The sequence below is a fragment of the Cimex lectularius genome, unplaced genomic scaffold (assembly GCF_000648675.2).
Source record: "Cimex lectularius strain Harlan isolate CLEC.00 unplaced genomic scaffold, Clec_2.1 scaffold111, whole genome shotgun sequence".
NCBI lineage: Eukaryota > Metazoa > Arthropoda > Insecta > Hemiptera > Cimicidae > Cimex > Cimex lectularius.
Window position 1 is genome coordinate 1,034,914 of NW_019392681.1, and position 25,443 is coordinate 1,060,356.

The 25,443-nt window shown below is 35.0% G+C and overlaps 1 long non-coding RNA gene across 1 annotated transcript in view; it reads left to right on the plus strand.

Moving 5' to 3' along the window:
* LOC112126483 overlaps positions 1 to 24,223 on the plus strand; it is a 78,075-nt gene extending 53,852 nt beyond the window's left edge. Inside the window, exon 2 of the long non-coding RNA XR_002909995.1 lies at positions 24,088 to 24,223. This is a non-coding gene — a long non-coding RNA (uncharacterized LOC112126483). The remainder of the gene's footprint in view (positions 1 to 24,087) is intronic.
* The last annotated feature ends 1,220 nt before the right edge of the window (positions 24,224 to 25,443 follow it).

Below are 25,443 nucleotides of genomic sequence, written 5' to 3' on the forward strand. Positions count from 1 at the left end.
ACCTACATCACACCAGTCCGCATCTCACGATTTCTGAATAATTATCGATTAACGGTCACTAATCACCTCACATTTACTTCCTTTGTTTAAAAAACTGCATGACCCTCTTTTATCTCATAAACGTACCACTAAGCAAACTAAGCGTTTAGTTCAAAATTATTATTTGAAAATAAACACTTTTGATATGATATAATGTAAAATTGTAAAGTTAATATTACATTTTTGGTTGTTAATAGTCAACCCTCTACCTTTTCTCGCTCAAAGGGAACATTTTTGATTTACATAAAGGTATTTTTAGACATTGGTCAATGATTTGAACAAGTGCCTGAGGATGGTGATGATGCAATACGAACTGCATCATTAGAAACACACCCGTCTGGCCTCAACAGTTTTATTTGTAGTTTCCTTATATATTTTCAAGAAATGGTAATTTCGTAGTACCACATTAATTTAATACAGGAAAATTTTAAAAAACCTTTACGTTGCACTTTATTATTTTTGGGATTTTATCAAATTGCACACACCCAACACAAGCATCTAAGGATGTAACGAGCAATCTGCACAGCATCTAAAAATATGTCGAATGCTTTGTTCAAAAATTGGCTAAACAACTGGTAAAATATTAACTTTGAAGATTTCACAATAAAATAGCTAGAGTATAATGAATTTCACGTTTGTACTTTTATCGTCTGGAAAATATTTTTTAACAATATAAAGTTTTTTATTTAACTACAAACTTTTAACTGCTGCCTAATGCTCTAATGCCAAAATCGCACAATGTGTAAAGTCCTTTATTGGGAGAAAATCTTTCTAATAACAATAATTTTTTTTTTTTATTAACAGATAATCCTTTTAATTTCATCAACAAATGTTTGGAAAGAAAATGTTACCTATAAAACATGCTAAACTATTTCTTTTGCTTCGAAACTTAGCGTTGTTCTTCTAGGTGTTGGTTAACTAAAATTTCTCAACAGTCAACTCTATTTGAAAAGTTCTTTTTTAAATGGAAACTGAAATTAAAACATTCTTTTTTGACTGTGTTCTAAATTTAACAATTCCACTTCGAATAGAACCAGAACTTACAAAAACCTTTATCATTTATCAGCTAGAAAATCGATATAAACTATTCTTTTGCGACCGAAAACTAGGTTTAAAACTTATTTGCCAACTTGAACCTAAATTTGAAAGAACTAGTTTTAAAACTTTTCCAACTAAAACCTGAATTTGAAAGAACTAGATTTAAAACCTCTTTTCCCACTGGAACCTGAATTTGAAAGAACTAGAGTTAAAACTTTTCCAATTAGAACCTGAATTTGAAAGAACTAGATTTAAAACTTATTTTCCAACTAAAAACTGAATTTGAAACAACTAGATTGAAAACTTTTTTCCAACTAGAACTGAATTTGAAACAACTAGATTGAAAACAAAAACTGAATTTGAGAGAATTAGATTGAAAACTTATTTTCCAACTAAAAACTGAATTTGAAACAACTAGATTGAAAACCTTTTTCCAACTAGAACCTGAATTTGAAACAACTAGATTGAAAACTTCTTTTCCAACTAAAAACTGAATTTGAAACAACTAGATTGAAAACTTTTTTCCAACTAGAACCTGAATTTGAGAGAATTAGACTGAAAACTGCTTTTCCAACTAAAAACTGAATTTGAAAAAACTAGACTGAAAACTTCTTTTCTAACTAAAAACTGAATTTGAAAAAACTAGACTGAAAACTTCTTTTCCAACTAGAACCTGAATTTAAAACAGCTAGATTGAAAACGTCTTTTCCAACTAGAAACTGAATTTTAAACAACTAGACTGAAAACTTTTTCCCCAGCTAGAATCTGAATTTGCAACATAATTTATCAGCTAAAAACTCAATATAAACCTTTTTCGCTGGAAACTAGATTTAAAACTCCTTATCCAACTAGCATCTAAATTTGAAGCTTAATTTTTCAACATGAAGAAATCTCACACAATAATTTATCAGTCAGAAATTTAATTGTTATTATTATTTGTTTTTAGTTTAGATTGAGATTGAATAATACTTTTCCGGCTGGAAGCTATATACTTTTTTCCGAGGTAAACGCAATTTTTTGAAAACTGCTTTCTTTCACCAAATACTACTGTAGGTAATAACAATGGCCTAGCAACTGGTAGCGGAGGTAATTAGACGGGTTAGAAATGGACGGGATATGGCTGAAAGAAAGCCCAAGTGCAATAATTTTTGCCATTGATTAATATCGATCTAAAATCTATCTTGTCTATCTAATTTATACAAATTTATGTAAAATCGCTCGCATAAAATTCTGACAAAAACGTCGTTATTCAAAATGAGGGGATGTGCTGGGCTGTTGGTGGCTCAGATTTGGAGAGGGTCGCCATGACGACGGTGGCTTTGACCGGGAGAGCGGAAATTCTGAGGAAAATTGAAAAGAATTTCACTCTATCACACTTCTGTCGTGCCTTAGCCCGGGCGACACTCATCACTCGACCTGCGTCACATCGGGAACGGTGTGATGACCCGGCTGGGAATCCGGGAATGGATAAACGCCGAAACTCATTCGCTGGTCGTCTACCCCGTCTTCCATCCCGATTCCCCCCAGACGGTTTTTAATGACAGATATGCAGAAATGGCAAATTGCCTCTGACGACACTTGACGCCGTTCGAAACCCCATTCCACATCTGGAACCGCTACAACACGAATTTCAAACGGCAGAGTAAGTGAATTTTCGATTCATACGTGTCCGGACGATTGGAATTTCTCTATCAGTCACCATCAATTTAGGATTTTTTTTCAGAGCATTAAAGATTATTTTTACTTACTTTTTCTTTGGATACTGACACTAATCAAAACATTACAACGAAACTAAACAAGAAGAACAACTCAAACAGCCAAGAAGAATTTCACTCTCAAAAACTGAAAGTTATTATTTGTAAAAATAACAAAAACCTTCTCCCTATTGGAAAAGCAAGGCTTTTGGTTAAAAAAAATCTCAAATTTCTTTTTTTTTTTATACAAAAACTACTTACATACTGTAAACTTAATGCAAAGCTAAACTTAACGTAAAACTTTTTTCTTTACAAAAAAACCTAATTTTCTTCTATAACCAACGTAGGAACTTTTCTTTACAAGAAAAAAACAAACTAGAAACAACGAAAAAACTTCTTTTTTGCTAGAAACATAACATAAAAACTACTTTCTATTATGTTAGAAACAATTTTTTTTTAAATAAAAACTACTAATATTCGACTGTAAACATAATGTAAAATTACAAAAACTAATTTTCTTTTATAAATTTATTGTTCATAAAAACCCTTTCTTCTCTAAACTAAATGATTTGCTTTTAAAAAAAAACTACTGTTTTATTAGAAATACTTCTTTTTACAAACAAGAACTACTATAAACTAATTGCAAAATTCTTTTTTTTTTATAAAAAAATTTTATAAACTTAATGTAAGATTTGTTTACGAAAAAACTACTTTTCTTCTATAAACAATGCAGAAACGTGTTTTTTTTTACAAAAAATAAAACTTCATTTCTACAAGAAACAATGAAAAAACGACATTTTTGTTAGAAACAATATAAAAACTACTTTTCGGCTAGAATCAATGTAAAATCTATTTTATTTTTACAAAAAAAACTAATTTTCTACCATAAATTTAATCTAAAACTAAAGAAACTACTTTTCCTCTATAAACTTATTGTTTTTTTTAAAAAAAAAGACTAACTTTGTAAAAAAATTCACTATTTTTCGTGGTCCGCTTGACCAACCAATAACATTCAATTAACTAAGGTTTTAAGTGGAGACAAAAAAAGCCAGTGTCGCGAGCGGGATTCGAACCCACGAAATTCACGAAAATTCAAAAAGGTGGGGTTGAGATAGGAGTTTGATGCCCGAGGGGATCGAAGTCACGATGGCTCGGGTAGTGGAGTGACGGCGTGTCAGGCCGAAGGTCGTGGGTTCGAATCCCGCTCGTGACACTGGCTTTTTTTGTCTCAACTTAAAACCTTAGTTAATTCGTAAAAAAACTTCTACTCTTCTATAAACAATGTAGAAACTTTTTTTTACAAAAAATAAAACTGCATTTCTACAAGAAACAATGAAAAAACGACTTTTTTTGTTAGAAACAATACAAAAACTACTTTTCGGCTAGAAAAAAAGTTTTAAAAAAATTAATGTAAAATCCTTTTTTAGTAAAAAAAAAAAATTATAAATTTAATATAAACCTACTAAAACTAACTAAAAAACTACTAACTTTGTAAGAAAAACTACTACTCTTCTACAAACTTTTTTTGTTAGAAACAAAATAAAAACTATTTTTCGACTAGAAACAAGGTAAAGTTAATTTTTTTTACAAAAAAAATTATCAGTTTTTTTTATTATGTTTTTATGAAAAATAGTATCAAAAAACGTTTTTACAATAAGTTTATAGAGAAAAAGTATTTTTAATGTTTTACATTAAGTTTATGGTAGAAAACTGGTTTCAAATTTAATATATATATAAGAACAAAGAATTTTTTCTTACAAATCTTAATATATTATTTTACTAGAAACTAAACATGAAAACCACCTTTTCCACAATAAATATATGAATAGTATAGTTCAACTAGAAAATCTTTGTCGTTTTATATTTACTAAATTTGATACCTACTACTATTTTTGGTAGAAGCATAATATAAAAAACTACTTTGTCAAATTTTGACGTAAACTCAATTTAATTGTCAAAAACATAGAATCTCCATAAAACATGTTTTTTTCCAAATTTTAATACATTATTCTACTAGAAACTGAACATGAAAATCAGCTTTTCTTCATTCAATTTTATAAAAACACTGTTTTTTCAACTAGAAAAACATTGTCCTTTTATATTTATTTAATTTGAAACTAGTTTTTTTAACCTACTTGGTTACATGAACCAATCTCCTAAAACCTAGTTTTTGCCAGATTCGAAATACAATAACTATTTAACAATTAATTAAGGTTTTTTGTTGAGATGAAAAAAAGTTAATGGCACGAGAGGGATTCGAACCCACGACCTTCGGCAAGATACGCCGCTGCTCTTAGCCGAAGGTCGTGGGTTCGAATCCCTCTCGTGCCATCAACTTTTTTTCATCTCAACAAAAAAACCTTAATTAATTGTAAAGTATTAATTGGTCAAGCGGACCACGAAATTAGTGAATTTAATAACTATTTAACTTCTACAATCCCAGAGTAAATGGAAACCTTATTTTTTTCTGCAATGAATGTATTGTAACAACTATTAGAAACCCAAAGAAGCAATACTATTTTAACTAGAAACGTGTTAAAGGTAATTTAAGACCGTTTTTTAAAACACAATAAAATATTTTTTCTATTTCAAACCCAAACTACTTTTTAGCTGAAAAACTTTACATGGAACTAATTTTAACCAAGATAATACACTGTAAATACAAATTAATTAATTAAAATAAACTTAAGAATGTCTTTTTTTAGATGGCTTAATTGGGCTTTGCTACGTGCTTTGGATGAAATGAACTAACCCTCACTTAGCATTTTCCTAATAACTTTATTAATCATCGATGAAAAAAAAAATTCAGTAGCACATAAAAACAAAGTACGAACAGAAAATACAGTCCCTTAAATGTCTGTTACTAATCAAGGAAAAGATTATATATGATTATATATGATAAAAGAAAGCATATTAAGTAAGTTTTATATCGTAAATTGAAACTTACCTAACATTGCATAGAAAGTATTGATTAGGAGAAAATGTTCAGCAAGGGATGTTTTGATATCTTTGATGGTTGTTTTTACTAATAGTTCGGGTTGTTTGGTGATGTATAATTGCAGAATTGTGCCGAGGATAAGTGTTTATACATTGATTGAGGATGCATATCTGTAACTTTTTTCTATTCACCGAAGCATAAATTGAAAAGGAAAGCATTGAGAAAAATTCGGAATACCGTAAAAAATATGGCAAACACCGTGAAGCAGTGTCCAAATTTAACCGACTTGATCCGACACGGATGATGATGCTGTAATCCGGTTCGGATATCGATCCTCGGGGGCTCACGCAACGCTCCGCCGGGGGTCATAAAGGCGCAGACATGTTCCTTGGACTTTACGGATGATCTGCTGCCCCCTCGGGGCCGTGAGGCGTCCGATGGCCCTCCGTGACTTAAGCCTCATTTCACAGGGTGGCCTGAGAACATCTTCAGATGGGGCTCGTGCCAACGCATTCTTTTCACTTTAACTGACCCATGAAATGGTCACAGCTGCGTCCATGTTATTTACGGAACATGACACTTTCTCGGATGACTTAATTTGTCCCTTTCAGACGAATGGAAGAAATAAAAACAACAGAAACAATTTAAGCAAATTAGCTTAACAATGTCAAAAGAACATTAATTATCAATCAAATCGACAGTAAAAGGGGTGTAGATGAAATTTCTAAACTTGCACAAGGTTTTGCCCATATGTTCCTTGGTATTTTAATTGTTTTAAGTTGTCGAATCAAAAGCTAAACCACTGTTATAAAAAGTAGCATAGATAAAAGAAGAACCACCCAAAACCGTCTTTACCGCAATAACTGTTACCAGATTTTGCTCAAACTTGACAGCAAATTAAATTAACATGCACTGTCACTACCATTTCGCATTTTAATATATATCCATTGTGAAAATTTGGGCCCCCCTATGGTGCTTTGGTGGTGATGGACATTCAAATTTCTCCAAGTAAATGGGTCGTGGACCTCTTCTTTGGTAATGAAGCTTTGGAACTTTGGGTATGTTCAAAGGTCTGTGAATACCATTTTCTATTGATGCTATGTCTTAGAAATCACGAAGCTCTTATATGCAATTTCGTACAGTCTATACTTTTCCTTTCCCTTTACTCAATCTTTCTCTCTCTCCCTCTCTCTCTCTTCTCTCTACTTCCGCTTTTACTCTTGCTTTTCTGTCTATTGCTTCTTCTCTTTTTGTACTCTTTCTTCTCTCTCTCTCTCTCTCTTTCTCTTCCCCTCCTTCTCTTTCTTGCTTACCTTCTTGTTCATGCTGTCTTTCTCTTTATCTCTCTTTTTCTCTTCTCTCCTTCTCTCTCTTACTTATTGCCTTTCTCTCTACTTCCGCTATTACTCTTGCTTTTCTGTTTCTATTGCTTCCTCTCTTTTTGTACTCTTTCTTCTCTCTCTCACTCTCTCTCTCTCTCTCTCTCTCTCTCTGGCTCACTCCTCTTTCTTTTTATCTTCCTTGATTTCTTCTCTCTCTCTCTCTCTCTCTCTCTTTCTCTTCCCCTCCTTCTCATTCTTGCTTACCTTCTTGTTCATGCTGTCTTTCTCTTTATCTCTCTTTTTCTCTTCTCTCCTTCTCTCTCTTACTTATTGCCTTTCTCTCTACATCCGCTATTACTCTTGCTTTTCTGTTTCTATTGCTTCCTCTCTTTTTGTACTCTTTCTTCTTCTCTCTCTCTCTCTGGCTCACTCCTCTTTCTTTTTTCTTCCTTGAATACGATTCATTATATAACCCCACGTTTTGAAATTTGGTAATACGGATTTAAAAATTGAAATTGATGTTGATTCATAAATTTTTTTCCAATCATTTCATTTTTTAAAGTTTTTTTTTAAATGTAATCTTATAAAAAAAACATACATATAAAATTAAACATCAGGACATTGACATTTTAGACAGTCTTATTTAGAGTACTAGACTGAAGAAGCCAGGTCCGGAAGGAGGATTCTTTCCTTCTCCGGATTCGGAACCTAGTGGTTATACCATTTTGCTCAACAGAGATGTGTTTTATCCTAAATAAATTGCATTTTAACTCCGAAAAGAATCTGTTACTATCCTGCCAATATTCGTAGGACGAAATTTAACATCTGATAGAAATATAAACATAGGCCCTAAATCTAAATAAAAATAAAGAGGACTTAAATGGATGAAAAAAATCATATTTACTCTTTTCTTTTCCTTTTCTTCAAAGTATATCTTAAAATGTGAAAAAATAGAGCAATTTAAGTACATTGTTATAACAATGGCAGGACAGGATTGGGATAAAAAAATAATGGCTAATTTTTTAAAATATAAATACGAACATTTAAACAATTCTATATAGAAGAAAGGTCCATGCCTTAAGAGAGTTACGTAAATAAAAATAAAACAGTCATAAACAAAGACAAAATAATAATATTGTAAAAACTGACACACTTTTTGTACCAAAACCTAGACTAAACCTGTCGGATCATCATCAGTCAAAAACCTGAACAGAAAAACACGCAGAAAAAAATTATTTGGTTAGAAATTCAATATAAGAAATACATTTTTAATAGAAAACTAAACAAAATTTTATTTTTTTGATTAGGAAATCCGCTTTTGCCTAAAAACAAAATTTAAATCATCCTCTTTACTATTCCAGTTCACGTTTTAGAAGAAACATTCGTTTTTAGATGACATATTTTTATGGATCATGCCACTTACAATGTTCTCCAGTCTGGATAAACAACGACAAAATCATTTAAAAACGTCAGTATGTTTTCGGCTAAAATCCCAAAATAAAGCATGATGGATTATATAATCAAAAGACATCTGACCACAAAAATAAACCAAAGAAAACTAATTTTTTAAAAGAAGAAAATAATTATAACCTATTTGCCAAATGCAAAACCTACATTTCCGGCTTCAAACTTCGGAAATATTTAATTTGTTGACTAAAAACTTATTATATTATACATTTTTAATAGAAATTTTAACAAAAAATCCTATTTCCTACCCGAGAAAATCTTTTCTTGCTTGAAAAAGGGCATTTAAAACGTATTACGTTTTCCACATTTTAGTAGAAATATTCTAAATGTAAAAACATTAATTTAACGAGGAATTCTCAAGTTAAAAATTTGATTGCTTTTTCAATTTGAGCCGAAGGGGAAAATTGAAATAAACTTCCTAATGAAAAGCACGCGTATTCAGTGAGTTTGTTAGATAAACGAACATTGCTGACTTCAGATGAGCACAAGTGACAAATTAATATTTGAAATTTCTTTCTATTGAGATACTGAAATTTTTATGATTGAATGTTTGTTGTTATAAAGAAAAATTGAATTCGGGATGTGTGTTTTGATTCACTTTGATGTTTGATGATGCGTTTTAGTTTTATTTTCCAATTGGATTTAGTATAAATTTGAATATCCTACGGCAAAACATTTGAGAATTTAAGATCAAAAGACGAACATTTACATGTTTTCACCTCTAATCAAAATTGCCGGCCGATTTCTCCCATCAAAGCGACAAAAATATGAATCCTAATTCTCCAGTCGTTCCGTCGATTTTCCTCCGTAATTGGCCTAATACTTTGAGCAAAAGGTAATTGTAAAGGAATATTTTTTCAATTCATGTCCTGCCTGGGGACGTGACATAAATTCCCCACCGGTATTACTTTTCAACTTTAAAAAATTCCAATGTATTCAGGATACAGAAAAAAACCCCGAGCTTTCATTCGCGTTTGTAAAATATGGGACGTACACGTGTAGATTTTTAGGTCACGTGTGACTGATATCTTTGTAAGAATTGTAGAGATTTTGAAGGTTTCTGCGTTGTAGCTTTTGACATCGTTCAGCGTATCTTTGACGGATTTACATATTGCCAATAGGCAGAATGAGGGAAAGCTATAAATGAACGCATCCTCCATTCAACAACTTCCTGCCGTTTATTTAGAGAAATACAGAGGGAAAAAACCTGTCGAATCGCCGCCTACCGAGAGGATTTGTGGTTCTGTATATTTTTATATTTACTATCTTCTTTTTTGTTGTTGTACCTACATCATAAATTTCAGCCTTTTCCTAATTTTAGTGTATATTCTGGGGGCATTTTGCTTTCTATTTATCTACGTGTAATTACGACAATTATTGGGCAAAAAATTGGTCCACTGGCATTGGGATGATGGTCGTATAAATCTTGCACAGCAGTTTTGATTTCTGCAAGATTTTTCAATTTGTCCCTTGAACAAGCATGGATCCAAAAGAGAAATAATCTGAACTATCTGGTATATATGGCGCTTTTGGACTAACCGGTACATACGGCGGTTGAGGACAATCTGGTGTGTTATATGTGAACTAACACGCATATCTGACGGTTGTGAACAATATGGTGTATATGGCAGTTGTGGGCTATCTACTGAGAACTATCTCGTAAATATGCGGTTGTGGATTATGAGGCGTATATGGCCGTTATGGACTATCTCGTACATACGTCGGTTGTGGGCAGTCTGATGTATATGTTTGGTTGTGGACTAGCTTGTACATATGGCGATTTTGGATTATCCGATTTATATGGTGGTTGTTTAATTATCTCATACATACGCAGTTGTGGCCCATCTTGTACATTTGTCGGTTGTGGGCAATCTGATTTATATGGTGAATGTGGACTATCTCGTACATATGCGATTGTGGACAAGCCCGTAAGTAAGAGTTTTGGCAAGAGTTTCATCCCGCTAAGTTGTAACTTTTCCTTGTTCTAGCAAAACTTCTTTACAGTAATTTCTTGCTGGAAAGGAACATCTTTAAATTTTGTGGAGAATTCTCAAGTTTGTTAATGGCTTTCTTCAGCTTGAACCCTCTTAGCTTGCTGAGGCTCATGTGGGATTCTACTGCTTCACTTTCTTCGGGATGTTGAATAGTGTCTTTCGACATTCCACACCCCTGGCAAGAACGAGACCACTTGGGACCGGATTTGATGTACAGTTTCCTGTACATCTCAACAACCGTCAGTCATTGACCAGTGGTCAATCCTTTTATTTTTCCAGAGGAAAATGCCCACTGATACCTTTTCCAAACTGACGTCTCAATAGTATAGTGGTCAAAAACAATGCCCTTCAGTTTTAATAATTTCACGATGACGCTTCAGCGATTCTAGACGGAATCCATTGAACTAAGGTTATGTCGAGCGAGTACAATATTTGTAAACATACTTAGAAAATGACTAAATCCGAAACACGTCTGACAGTCAAAGACAGCGAGGTCAGGAAGACCATGATCCATGACAACCTACTTGCAGGTTCATCACCCCGCAGACCAAACAGAGAAATAAATTTTTATTACTAAATAGATAATGTAGACAATTGTCTAATTTTATTCTCATTTCTCGTTTTAATTGTGTTTTTTAATTTCCTCTACTCTGATCTTTCCACTTGGGAAAAAAGTAACTCAGGAGTATTTCTGGAGGATTTAATCTCGTCTAGGTGTGTCGTTTGCCAAGGAAACCTTGGACCAGGGCCAGGGACACGGGATGCACCCGATCCTTGAAAGGTGTAAGGTGGCTTCATAATTTTTCCATGAAAAAATCCATGATAATGGATTTACAGAATGGTTGTTAAACCCCGTTTTGTTGGCATGTATTTGATTATTGCTTAGATCAATGTTTATTTCGAGAAAAAACACGTGTGTTTGGAGGCTTTTTCTTCTGGTATGATGGCAAGAATAGACGAACTTAATCAAGCCGCTGACATTCGATTTATGAATACATAGATTCTTTTTTCCGGTTTAACATACAGATCACCCTTCACTGTTTGAAATAGATGCCGAGGCGGAAAAACGTCGTGTAAGACGAAAAAAGCGTAGAGCTTTAAGCCGCACCTGCCAAAGCTTTGTCGATAGCCGGGGGGCTCGTCGGAACAGTTTTCCCCTCTGACATCCTGGTTTCCTAATCTCATTTGACAAGAACACAGCAAAGTCGACAAAGCTCGTGAATACGTCTAACCCCCGCGATCCCTCAATTCAAACTGTCTCGAAACGGTTGTTGTTGAAAACGTCCATTTTTCGGAAAGTGATCGTATGAATTTCCTGATACATATGGTCCCATGTTTCATATGCTCCTATTATGCAATTACAAAGGTCTGGTTTGCATATTGCCGGCTCGATCCCGCTAATTAATACGAGCTTTCTCTCCGCCTTCAAAGCCCTGGAGGACTGTCCCCAATTTTTCTTTTCTAAACTGGATTTCGACAAATTGGTATCTTGAAATATTTGAATATCAAAATTGCTTATTTATCCGTTTTGACTCGAAGTTCTTGAGATCTGTTTTTACTCGAAGTTTTTAATGGACTGCTAATTTATATAACAATTCTGAGCATGTATGAGTTTATGCTTATGACTTGCCGCGATAATCACCTGCTTCGGGTTTTGGCAGTCAGGAAGCAGACCTCGGTCTTACTCATCCTGTTGAAGCTACAGCTAAGTCATTTCAGCCCAACTCAGTTTTTTTTTTTTTTTTTTTTTTTTTTTTTTTAATTCACTGAAGTACAATGGTACCGTACTCGATATTCCACCATAAATACCTTTCTAATAAACGTTCACGCTAATAAATACATTCAATCTCAAGATAACAAAATAGAACAGAAAACGAGATATATAACAACTTTACTACATAAAATTAAACAGCCTTCTTTATTTTATTTAGAAATCGTAAGATGCGGTCTGGTGTGATGTAGATTTCAGAAAAACATTTTCTTTATCGTGCCAACGTTTCGATCTTTATTGAGATCATCTTCAGGGCCTGAGATTTTCAAACATTATTTACATTTAACAAATACATTTAGGATGTGGAAAAGTGAATTTATACAATGCAAAATATATTTTTTATATTCAATCAAAGTATTTCTACTCACTCAAAGTGTTTGTCTTCTGTGTAATTGTGTCATTCTTGCGTTGGAAACTTTTTTCCACATCCTACATGTATTTGTTAAATGTAAACGGCGGTAGCCGAGTGGTTAGCATGAGAGACTCTCACGCCGCGGTCGTGGGTTCGATTCCCACCGTCGCCTCTGGCCCTTTTTTCACGATAACCCCCCCCCCCCATTTGAACACACATATAAGAATTGTCACCATGGCTAATATGCATAGATCATAACGAAAAAAAAATTGATGTTATCGGAACCACACACAGCCTTCTTTGGTTTCAAATGCTCGCTGCATTGCTCGAGTAAAGTTGTTATATCGGGAGAGTTGCCTACTTGCTCTTTGTAAAGATCCAAGGAATGACACCCTTCAATTACGTGGGACCTTTTCTCTACGTGCCATACACACCCAAATTATGTCAATCCAATTTGGTCTGGTGAGGATGATCCCTCATCATTCAGATTCTCCGAGGCCATCCATCGACTATGCTCTTAATACGATAAGAGCTTCTATGCCGATTCATCTCTCTGACCATTCCCTTTTATTCATATTTTTATTGCATTTTTAGACTGATTTAGATGAGATCGTGTCGGACAGATCAGGAGGTTGGGACGTCCCAACTTTTAACTTTGCCAACCCGTAGTGAGAAAAAGCTTAATGAACTCGTATTGATAAAATAAAAAAATTAGAAGCCCAAAAAAGATCAAATTTGTCCAATAAAAACGTTTAGAAAGGATTTGACTTTTCTGGTTTACTGTCAATGTCTTTTCAATCCTACTCAGTGTGAAAAGGAAATTATTGTATATTGCAAAATGCTTTAAATATTAAATTCACTAATTTCGTGGTCCGCTTGACCAATTAATATATTACAATTAATTAAGGTTTTTAGTTGAGATAAAAAAATCAATGGCACGAGCGGGATTCGAACCCACGATCTTCGGCTTGATACGCCGCTGCTCTACCACTTGAGCTATCGTGACCTCGATCCACTCGGACACCAAATTCCCATCTCAACAACACCTTTTGGAATATTCCCTCCGTTTTGCCATTTTTCAAGCCGAAGATCGTGGGTTCGAATCCGGCTCGTGCCATTGACTTTTTTACCTCAACTAAAAACCTTAATTAATTGTATGATATTAATTGGTCAATCGGACCACGAAACTAGTGAATTTGATAAGTTTTATGTAAGGTTTTGGTTGAAATGAAAAAGCTAGCGTCACGAGGGGGATTCGAACCCACGACCTTCGGCTCAATACGCCGCTGCGTGCGCTCTACCACTTGAGCTATCGTGACCTCGATCCACTCGGACACCAACTTCCCATCTCAACCCCACCTTTTGAATTTTCCCTCCTTTTTGCCATTTTTCAAATGTCGTGTAATCGGATTGGATTCTCGACGACAAATGAAATGGCCACGGAGAGCTTTAGTGAAGTATACTTCATTTTAAATCATTAAATTCACTAATTTCGTGGTCCGCTTGACCAATTAATATATTACAATTAATTAAGGTTTTTAGTTGAGATAAAAAAGTCAATGGCACGAGCGGGATTCGAACCCACGATCTTCGGCTTGATACGCCGCTGCTCTACCACTTGAGCTATCGTGACCTCGATCCACTCGGACACCAAATTCAATTAATTAAATTCGATTACACGATATTTGAAAAATGGCAAAAAGGAGGGAAAATTCAAAAAGGTGCGGTTGAGATGGGAATTTGGTGTCCGAGTTGATTGAGGTCACGATAGCTCAAAGGTAGAGCAGCGGCGTATCAAGCCGAAGGTCGTGGGTTCGAATCCCGCTCGTGCCATTGATTTTTTTATCTCAACTAAAAACCTTAATTAATTGCTTTAAATTTTGTCCATAACTGCAAAATTTTGTTTGAAAATACATGTACTTTCGGCCATTTTAGTTTGTCGTTTTCTTAAAAAAACATGACATGTTCCCACAGTTCGACATATCTACTATCCCTTGTCGGTGAATTTAGTCCTGAGATGCCGGCTCCTGTCGAAGATAACGTCCATCAATCAAAATTTTATCGCTCATTTATCCAATGGAGTTACGTGCACGCGGGAAAGCGATATTTACCTCTCGTAACCGTTGCGTGACCTTCGTGGAAAGAGGTCGTGGACCCTGGCAAATATGATGCCTCCTGAAGTTTAAAACTGTTCGTTTTTGACTAATTTTGTACTTACATGTTCAAAAAGCGAGAATACCAGAGTACCATAGAGTACCAGGAAGAAAACTTATGTTAAAAAATTTATCCAAAAGCTAAGAATTTGCACAGTTTGACATAATGAAAAAAACTGTATGCATTAGTTATTCAATATTTTCCCCTTCGGTGAGTGTGCCCAGGTCTTCTTCCTCGTGAATAATTTCTCGATAACCGAGTTGGCCGTAATTGAAGTTGGTGCTTGCTGGCTTCAGGGCAAGTTTTAACTCGACCCTAAGTGGTTAATGGCTGCACAACTTTCCTTTCAGCGTCAATAAAAGCGGTATGTAGTTCTTAGGTGAAATTTGCCGATTTCGCCGATGGCGCATTATAATTATAATTTGTCGAATTTTTCGTAGTCGTCTCCGGGGTGGTGACCCGATCATCTGTTCCGCCTGGCTTCGCCATCCGTCCTATGACGATTTTGACGGGTTGGTTTATAAATTTTAATTTTTTAAGTCAGAACCGTCAAAAAAAAACTATATAAATTAAAAATGTCCAGAAAGAACAAAACACAAATTGGTCTAGTGTTCTAATATACCTAGAAAATAACTCGATCAAATCACCCTTTCACGCTTAATCCACTAAATTGACGCAAAGAAAACCTTCTGAAGAAAAAAATGTTCTGATAATGCATATAACTAATTTTACATTATATGACTATGTATATATTTTTTTATTGAAAAAATTTCCTTAAATTTTTCAATAATACTAGAGGTCTCTATTAATCGATGGTCAACAATGATATCACAAAATTAAATATGGTTTGGTGCAGGATAAGATGGATCGAGGATATAAGAGCAGAGCTCCAAACGAGTAGCCGTATTTTTTTATTGTTGTTCGATCAAAGTAGCGCATGGTGATACTCTGAGACCCTTCTTGTCTGCCATATACAAAACGACCGGAAATCGTTGATTCGTTTCTTTAGAACGATAATCTTTTATTGTGTTCGATTCATATCGTTTTTCTTTTTCCTTTTTTCTTTGGAGCAAGTTGTCTGATACTCTCGTTCTTGACATGCGAAGGTAATTGGGTGTATTCGACAAAAAAGATCTTTAATTTTACAAACATACAAACGAAATTTTTAAAATTGAGGGAGTGAGGCAGATACCATTTCTTCGGTGTAGCGCATGCTAGGATATTGAGACCCTTATTGTTTGTTATACGAAAAATTCACGCATTCGGCCATTCGTATATATCCAACCATGACGCCCAATTGGAATGAATTTATTCCATTAAAAATTTATTTTCAACTATTAAGAAACTTCAACTTTACAGATGGCCTACGGGCCGTTCTTTTTCTGTTTCGCCGGTGCAGCGCAAGGGAGTAAATTGGGATCCTTCTTGTTTTTCAAATATGCGTGGGTTCATCGGAGCATGGGTGAAGTACGTCACGGTGTGTTGTCTTCATGACTTTTTCTCATATTTTTCTTCTGCCATTTGAATTTGGCAAGCTATTTAGTTATCAGATGTATTAATGACGAAAACTTTAGAATCAACACCACCCCACTCAGAGTATGTCAACAAAGACTTAAATTGTTAATATTATCGAATAGGTCGTTACTAAAAATCGTAAAAAATTGAATTTCATTATTGCTAGCAAATGCTGCGTGTACGAACTTTACGTCGAATCAATGGAAAGACCTAGTTAATGACCTCGTCATAAAGGACCACACCCGAGAAACCAGCACCGACTAAAAAGAAAATTGCAATAGAACTTTCTCTCCAATTAAACTTTATTATTGTCATTACATTGTATTAGCTTGACCAGATTTATTATAGGAAAACCATTGAATGACGACCTAATTTTATGTTGCAATTGACAATAACATTTGAAGAAGTAAAAGGCGAGATTGGGAAAAAAATATTGGTTTTGGCCTGAATAGTTGGATGGATTGGTCAAACTTTTAAAACTGTGGTTTCATCTTTGAGAGGTCATCCACCGCAACGGAAATATTGAACAAGCGGAATTTTTGCCTCATTGTACACCGGTCGTGTGATTAAAAAAAAAAATCAGCGATCCGTAGATGGGTTTCCCAACAGCTTTTCCCACTGATCACGTTTTCCTGCTCGATCTTCTTGTGCTTAAAGTGTTGGGCAGTTTAGGAAGTGTTCAACAATGGACCCTTTGTACAACACATTACTCTTTCAAACTTCGCGATTTACGCCACATTTCATAAGATAAAAGCCTCCATGAGTTTTCTTCCCGAAGTCCCCTGCTTTTCCCCTCGAAGTTTCCATGCCGGGGAGGAAGCGTGAAGCGGAAGATCGTATTATATTTAGACTTCGGATTAAAAAAAAATCCAGCCGCATTTAATTTAACGATGCCCAGCGGAAAACGTTTACAACCTGTTCATTAATTACTGTATACTAATTAACAACTCTTTTTTTTCACCTCTCTTTTCAAAGGGACAAATAGAAAATGGGAAGAGGATGCCCGTTTATTTTAACGAATGGAGCGACACGGTTTTAAATAACCGACGACTGGAGTCAACGTACAAGAGCAAAATTACGACGAATCTGGAAAGTCAAATAGGGAAACGGGGCAGAATAAACAGCGGTTATCTGTCTGTAAACAGTCTGAACTAACATTGAAGATTGGCCGGTCTCCTTCAGCAGATACATTTCAAGAATCCGTCTGATTTCCGTGGTACGGGGGGGGGGGCAAACAGCGTTTTGACTAGTTTATAGAACTCCCTGGCTCAGACGACATTTTGTATAAATATCTCCTGTCGTGGAAACTCCATCGGAAATGCCTGGTATTTTTCCTCTCTCGTTTAGATGAAATGCGAAGGAAAATATCCAAGCGTACATACAAAAATATGCTTACAAGCAACGTATCAATCATCTCAAATTCCAATAATATGTCTTTTAATGTCAAAAACATAAAAATCGCTTTTTGGGACCAGAAATACAATGGTTTTAAAAAAATCATCTGGTCCATACAGGCTCTACCTACACGAAGTATGACAAGCAAACACACAAAAATACAAATATATAATGAATATATAAACGTACACAAACAACATATAAACTAAACACACCCACACGAACAAATACGTTTTACAATAGATAACACGAACCAATTTAATACAAAAAATATGCACAATTGGAAAAATTCATAAAAATACACACAAATATCTCAAAAATATATTCACGCAAGCAGGTAAGGAAATCCATACCCTTGCAAAAAAATAATTATAAACACACACAAATACAAATAATAATTTAATACAACACATAAATTCAAGTACACTCTCTCTCTCTCTCCCTCTCTCTCTCTCTCCCTCTCTCTCTCTCTCTCCCTCTCTCTCTCTCTCTCTCTCTCTCTCTCTCCCTCTCTCTCTATCTATCTATCTATCTATCTATCTGTATCTATCTATCTATCTTTCACTCTCTCTCTCTCAAACACTCCTTTTCTACCTCTATTTCTCGTTCCCTTGCTACGTCTCTCTCTTTCTTTTTCTATCCCCTCTCTCTCACTCTTGTCTATCACACTCTATTTTATTCCATATTTCTTTTTCCTCATTTATCATTTCTCTCTCCTTTTCTCTTTCTATCTCTATCTCTTCCCTTTCTATTTTTCTATTTCTGTTTCTATTTCCCTCACTCGTTATTTCTCTCCGTCTCTTTCTCCCTCCCTCTCTCTCTTTCACTCTCTCTCGCCTTTCTTTCTCAAACACACTTTGTCTATCTCTATTTCTCGTTCTCTGACTTGTTACTTCTCTCTTTTTCTTTTTCTATATCCTCTCTCTCTCTCACTCTTTTTTATTTCTATTTCTTTTTCCCTCATTTTTCATTTCTCTCTCCTTTTCTTTTTCTATCCTCTCTCTCTCTCTCTCTCTCTCTCTCTCTCTCTCTCTCTCTCTCTCTCTCTCTCTCTCTCTTTTATTCTTATTTCTTTTTCCCTCACTTGTCATTTCTCTCTCCTTTTCTTTTTCTATCCTCTCTCTCTCTCTCTCTCTCTCTCTCTCTCTCCCTCACTCCCTCACTCCCTCACTCCCTCCATCCCTACTTCTCTCTTCCTCTCCATCTATCTATCTTTCTGTCTGTCTTTCTCTATTTATTGATCTATCAGTCTTTACATATTTCTATCCATCCATCTATCTTTCTTTCTATCCGTCTTTCTACCTATCTATCACTCTATCTTTCTATATTTCTCTAACATATATTGCACATACAGACTAAAAAAACACGCATACGCATACGTACAAACATATACTCCAAGACCACATAAACACAACATATCCATCCACAAACACAAGTTATAAACAAGTAGGCACATTTTCCAAATACAACACAGACAACTACTATAGCTAATGAGTTAAATAAAGCCTATAGTACAACTTGTATGTAATTAGGTTTTCTGTTATCCATGGTATAATTTATAGAATATCTTCTCAGTTCATTGTTTGGAAGTTAAATTTGTAAGAGAACACATCACAATGGCAAATAAATTATTTGGTTTATTGGCGTTTCGGGCTTTATATCCTATCATATCTATAATATGTATGTTTAGAAAGTCTACAAATACAAGGGAAATAATACTTATTAAAATTTCATATGCGCGGCTCATGCAAACTGCGACCTGTTCTTTATGTATACAATCTCTCGATTTTTCTTTACAAGATACGCCCATACACCACCTGTAATACCTGGAAATCGTCCTATGTATAAAATATTTTAGCTTTGATTAAACCCCCCAAAAATCGTGTTTTGTATATACCTCATCCAATTAGTCTGTAGCCACTTTTCCTATTATTGAAAATCAATGTAAAACAATATGTGTGGTGATTAGTGACCGTTAGTCGATGATTATTCAGAAATCGTGAGATGCTGTCTGGTGTGACGTAGGTTTCAGAAAAACATTTTCTTTATCTTGCCAACGTTTTGATCTTTATTGAGATCATCTTCAGGGCTCAAAGTGTTTGTTTTCCGTGTGTCGTGTATGTCTGGCACTCTCAACACGACACGCAAGAATGGCACAATTACACAGAAAAGAAACACTTTGAGTGAGTAGAAATACTTTGATTGAATATAAAAAATATTTGTTGCATTGTATAGATTCACTTTTTTCCACATCCTACATATATTTGTTAAATTTAAACAATGTTTGTAAATCCCAGGCCCTGAAGATGATCGCAATAAAGTTCGAAACGTTGGCACGATAAAGAAAATGTTTTTCTGAAACATCACACCAGACCGCATCTGACGATTTCCGAATAATCGTAAAACACAAGGTATTTTGAAATATTCGATACTTCAGTTGAAAATTGAAAAATACTCGAGAGTGGATACCACTAAATCCGTTTATTTCTATAGAACATCTTCCTAGATCTTCAATCTGTTAAATAATGTTATCGTATGATTTTTGCGACTGGTAGGAAATATGTTTGTTACATACTTTTGACATTGGCCAATTATTGATTACGAAACGGGTATTTGTTTTAAATTTGTTCCATCTTTAGAATTCCCCACATTGTTCCCGTCTTTTTGCTCAGATTTGTTACTTATTTCATAAATTATATACAGAAATATCCGAACTCATATAAACACACCCTTTTGAAGGGAATATGACTAGAAATAAATTTTTTCTCTCGTAATTCCTGATATTAGTAAGAAGATGATTCTATTTCAAGGATATCCTAAATCAAAAGAGTCCCGACGCCTCGGATATTTACGATCTGTCAAAGGTAATTTTAGAACAAAAACTTCGTTTTACACGGCAATGTACAGGTGGCGTCAATCCTAAAAGGATATCAAAGATAGATTAAATTCCAACTAAAAATTGTAATTTTTCAAATTTCGTGAAAACGAATGTTTCAGGGTTTCGGACTTTCAAATAGAAGAGAACATTTAGCCTTCGTGTGAATTGGAAAAGCACATTCGTATAACACAAATTAATTTAGCCGGTGTTCATCGATGTAAATTAAACCACGGTGTTTTCGTGCAAAATTGATTTATGAGTCCATCCATTATGGGGTTGTGGTAGAACATTTAATATTCACTGCAAAATATCATAACTACATACTTGATTTCTTAAGTAAACGTAATGGTTTTAATGAAGCAAAGTCTTTATAAATACTTTTTGCATGTTGCATTTTGTATACAATTGTAAATGGAATATTACAAAAAGAATCTTTTTTTGGCAGAGGGTATACATATAAAAAGAATCTCATCATGTGTTGTACCCATGAGGGGACTAAAATAAAATTATTGTTTTTATTACAGTTTTTAAAACCATTTTGACGACAACCCCTCAAAATGGGGTGGAAATATTTATGTATCTATGGTATAGACTAGTTATATTTTTTCTTTTTTAATTGTAAATTACTTATGTGTGTATCTTCGGATGGCAATTGTACCATAAGGTTTTCCATGTTTAGATGCTGATGATGGGCCGTAAGCCCGAAACGCCATGTAATAGACAAAATTAAATAAAATATTTCAACCACGGAGAAATTGGGATTTTTCATCTTTTGGAAAATAAATACAAAAAGAAATAAAATTGACAACCGAGAATGTTTGGGTCTTGGAGTAAAAGCAAAATGTATCGAGCTCCGACATAGCTTGCTTTTTTCTATCTACACACGCGTTTAATTCGAGGGAGTTGTAAAAATAAACCCGACTGCATTAACCAGATCTTTTCAAAAACGAAGTTCGCAACGTTAGTTTTGCTTCATGCCCTGTTTGTTCCGTTGGTTTGAAAACAAACCGATTGAGACTGGAGAAAATATTCTAAATTTACCGCCTTACGTGACACGTGCTGGTGCTTCGTGTCTTCATCAGGCGTCCTTTGATATGTTGAAGTCTGAAAACTTCTGGCCCAGGGCCAGACCAATAACGAGACCCCTCGAGAGAAATCGACCCAGTCGGCCCTATCTTATCCTTAATTAATAACAGGGATAAGACCCACTTAAGTCTTGAGAGTTTATCTCTTCCGAAAGGAGATTGGATAGGTATAGAGTTACGCCCTTTCTGTAAGACCTGGCAGTAAACGGCCGCTTGTGTTCGTTAAGAAAAACAGATCTGTTGAAATTTAAAAAAAAATCTTTAGGTTGTGAGATTTCTGAAAAGAGAGACGTACCCCTAGTTTGGTCAATCCTTGTTATCGGTGCCTGATTCACTATTTTGGTCTGCTCCTTTTGTGAAGTGTCCAAATAAGAAGGACACCCTTTCTAACTCTGCTTTTACTAAGCCATACCTAAAGGACATAACGAAAAATCAGATCAATGGAGACGGGGAGACCAAGATGTGTGATAAACCTGTTGAAACAAGTAACTTGAAAAGAAAGCTTATAACTAAAAAAAGCAGTTATCTAGGACTATCTTACTACTGCTAATAATTCATGATGAAGCATAATTATTTTACATGTACATTAATAAAACACTACATATTTATTCATAGTCCTTTAGAAACCCCAATGAACCTAACCAATTTATTATTATCCCAACCACCAGACTTAATCACTAAAATCTAGCCCTCTGACACTAAACATGCAATAAAAAAACATGATTAAAAGAAAATGATAGTCATTTGGCTGGATCAGCAGAGAAGCTCTCGCATATCAACAGCACTGTCAATAGGTGGCCGTTGGAGGACCTGACTCGTAAAAAAAAGGGTCATCTATGTGATTAGGCATATAGGCCATACTAGGTTGACACACAGACACTTACGTTGGGTCCAGAGCCCGCGAATGTTTCCAAAATGTGGAGAAAGGTTGTTCAATGTATCTCACCTGGGTGGAGAGATACCTTGGCTCCATATAGAAAGCATGTAGGAATGCCACCTGATATGAGCATTGCGCTTGAGCATGGCATCTTCGTGGGGGCCGCGGTAGCCGGTGGTTAAGGCGTCAGACTCTCGGCTAGTAGATCCGCGGTCATGGGTTCAATCCCCACTGTCGCCTCTGGACTTTTTTTCTGACGCCTAAGGGGACTGGTGGCTGCAATTGAAAGAAATTGACACGGCATTCATCAATGGGAGGGCGGGATCAGATCTCAGTGACCCTGAATTTGGTCCCAACTCACTTCAAACATGAGTTTCTTCGATGGAAGAACACCGGCACACCGGGGACTCAAATTCACACTCGGGTTGCGAGCCCCCAAAAATGGAGCCAGGGATAAAGTACAATAAGCTGAACAGCTGCAGTGCTCAGGGGGAACTCTTCCAGTTCCTGGAATCCATTGTTAAAAAAATGGCAGCTTCTTGGCCCCCTCTTCTGATTTTTAATGGAAACAGGGTCGTTGTATATAGTCATGATGTCCCTAGCACGTGTTGAGAGTGAATGTATTTATTAGCATGAATGTGTGTAGGGAGAGAGGGTCAATGGCAGAATATTGAGTACCCCATTGCCCTCAATTAGGTTAGTTATAAGATGATGAAACAATTGAGATTTCCTTCCTGTCCTACCTCTATCGTTCATACTGATACAATTTCCCTCTTCCTTTGAAGACCAGAACATTTGATTTGTTTAAATTAACTTAGAAGTTCCACAATTGACAATACTCGTATATTCTATTTATCATCCTTTGCAATGTAACTATATCACTTGCAAAAATGGCAACATCATATGCAGAACGCAGGCATCTTATATTCAGATTGCCAATCCATACACTATCCTATATATGTATGGAGATCATTTTAAAAACTTGCAAAGAGGAGAGGAGATAATGGGCATCCCTGCTTTACACCATTTTTAATTAGGTTAGTTATGTAATATATGTAAAGGGTGAGGGAGGATATCAAGTACTCCACTACCCTGATTGAATGAATGGTATGTGAATAAGAAAGAATGTTTTTATGAGTGATAGAGAGTGTGAATTTAGAAATTAGTGGCATTGGGTGTTGAAATAACCTAGCTCTTGATAACATCCAAAACCCAACCTTGAAAGCTCAACGAATAAAAGTGAGGTCTGATCCCAAACTGCGAACAGGATTGGTGATTCTTGAGAACTGCTCGTAATTTATTGTAAAATATAAAAGCTGGAATTGCCTGTGAACTCCAAGAAATGATAGTCTCAACTCTGTACATGTGTGTACAGATTTGAACTTATATAAATCAGCATTAAGTAATTATTGTAAAACTTCTTTCAAGCAGCCTTTCAGATACATTAAATAACTGTAGTAAATCTTTACACTAGTAACTATTCTTGATTATTTTTTACCTTTGAAAATAGATGCACTTAGCACAATTAATCAGTGTCAGTTTTTAATCATTGTTCGGTTTTGTTTCAGATGACTTCGCCCACAACTTCACCGCAAAAGCCCACAGGGGCATCCCCAGCAAGATCGACTGGCGCCCCAATGACAGTGGCCAAATGGCAGTGGTCAGAGAGCACAATGCCCAACACTGGGGCCGCCGGGTGGACTCGGGTTTGGCGCCTCGCACGGCTCCTCCTCCAGGCAAACTGCTAGGAATCCGAGCATCCTAGTCATAGAGACCTCGAAGGACTCCTAGATTAGATTATCGTCATCCCTACCTCCTTGTTCTTTTATTATTTTGTCCACCTAAATCCTCTTACCCTTCACTTAATGCCCCATCCCCCATCCCTTTTGTGTAAATATACTTATTTATTAATTTTTTTTTTAAATAAAGCAAAATTAAGAGTAAAAATCATGTTCAATTATTAAAAAAGCAATACAGCAACCCTATTTCAATTAGGTTTTGTTCTTTGTGATAGTGAGTAGTCAATTCAAAAAAATTAAATTAATAACTTTAGGAATTAAGATTGAATAGTAAAACAACCAAAATATATGTTACCACATGGTTCTCCTCAAGGAAAATGTCAAATTTATAATTTTTAATTGTACTTTTATTACACTTATATACATTGTTAACATTCATTTTATATACATAAAATAATAAAATGTTGTTCTAAATGTATATGTTGCTCTTGTCTTTATATCCTTCTATACCCAATTGAAATTAGTACAATATTACATTTTAAGATTATCCTCTTCAAAAAAGTAAAAATTTATCATAAGTAAATTATTTTTTAATAATTATAGTAAAACAACAATGGAAAGTGATTTGGTGTAAATTATTGTATTAAAGAAGTACAAATTATTAAGTCATCAGATAGTCTACAAGTAATGTCCCCTTACCATGAGACTGCTTATTTTAACTTGTTAAAAAAACAATAAAAATTGGTAAAATAATTCATTCTATATAATCAAAATAGTAATATGATTATATATTATAAAATAATTGGGGATAAGACTAATTAAGAAGAAAATACTAAGTTGTGGCTCCCATCTGGGACTTGCAACACCCTTCAACGTTCTTATTTATTTGTCCAATTGTGTAAATTTTGCAGGGCTAGATTTCCCTGGTTTGTGAGGAACATCACGTTGCTCCTGTCTGTGACACCCTTCGACTAACTGCTTAATTATTGCAGAGTTATGTTTCCCAGATTGGTGGGGAAATCACGTCGTTCCCATCTGGGTGATTGCCCCGTTATTTTCTAACCCTATTATTTTGTGTGGTCATTTACCATTGGTGGTCACAACGGATTAGGCATTGACACGGCGCTCATCACTGTAAGGTAAAGGTCCCAGGTTCAAATTCAGCGGCCCTGTATTCGAACCCGA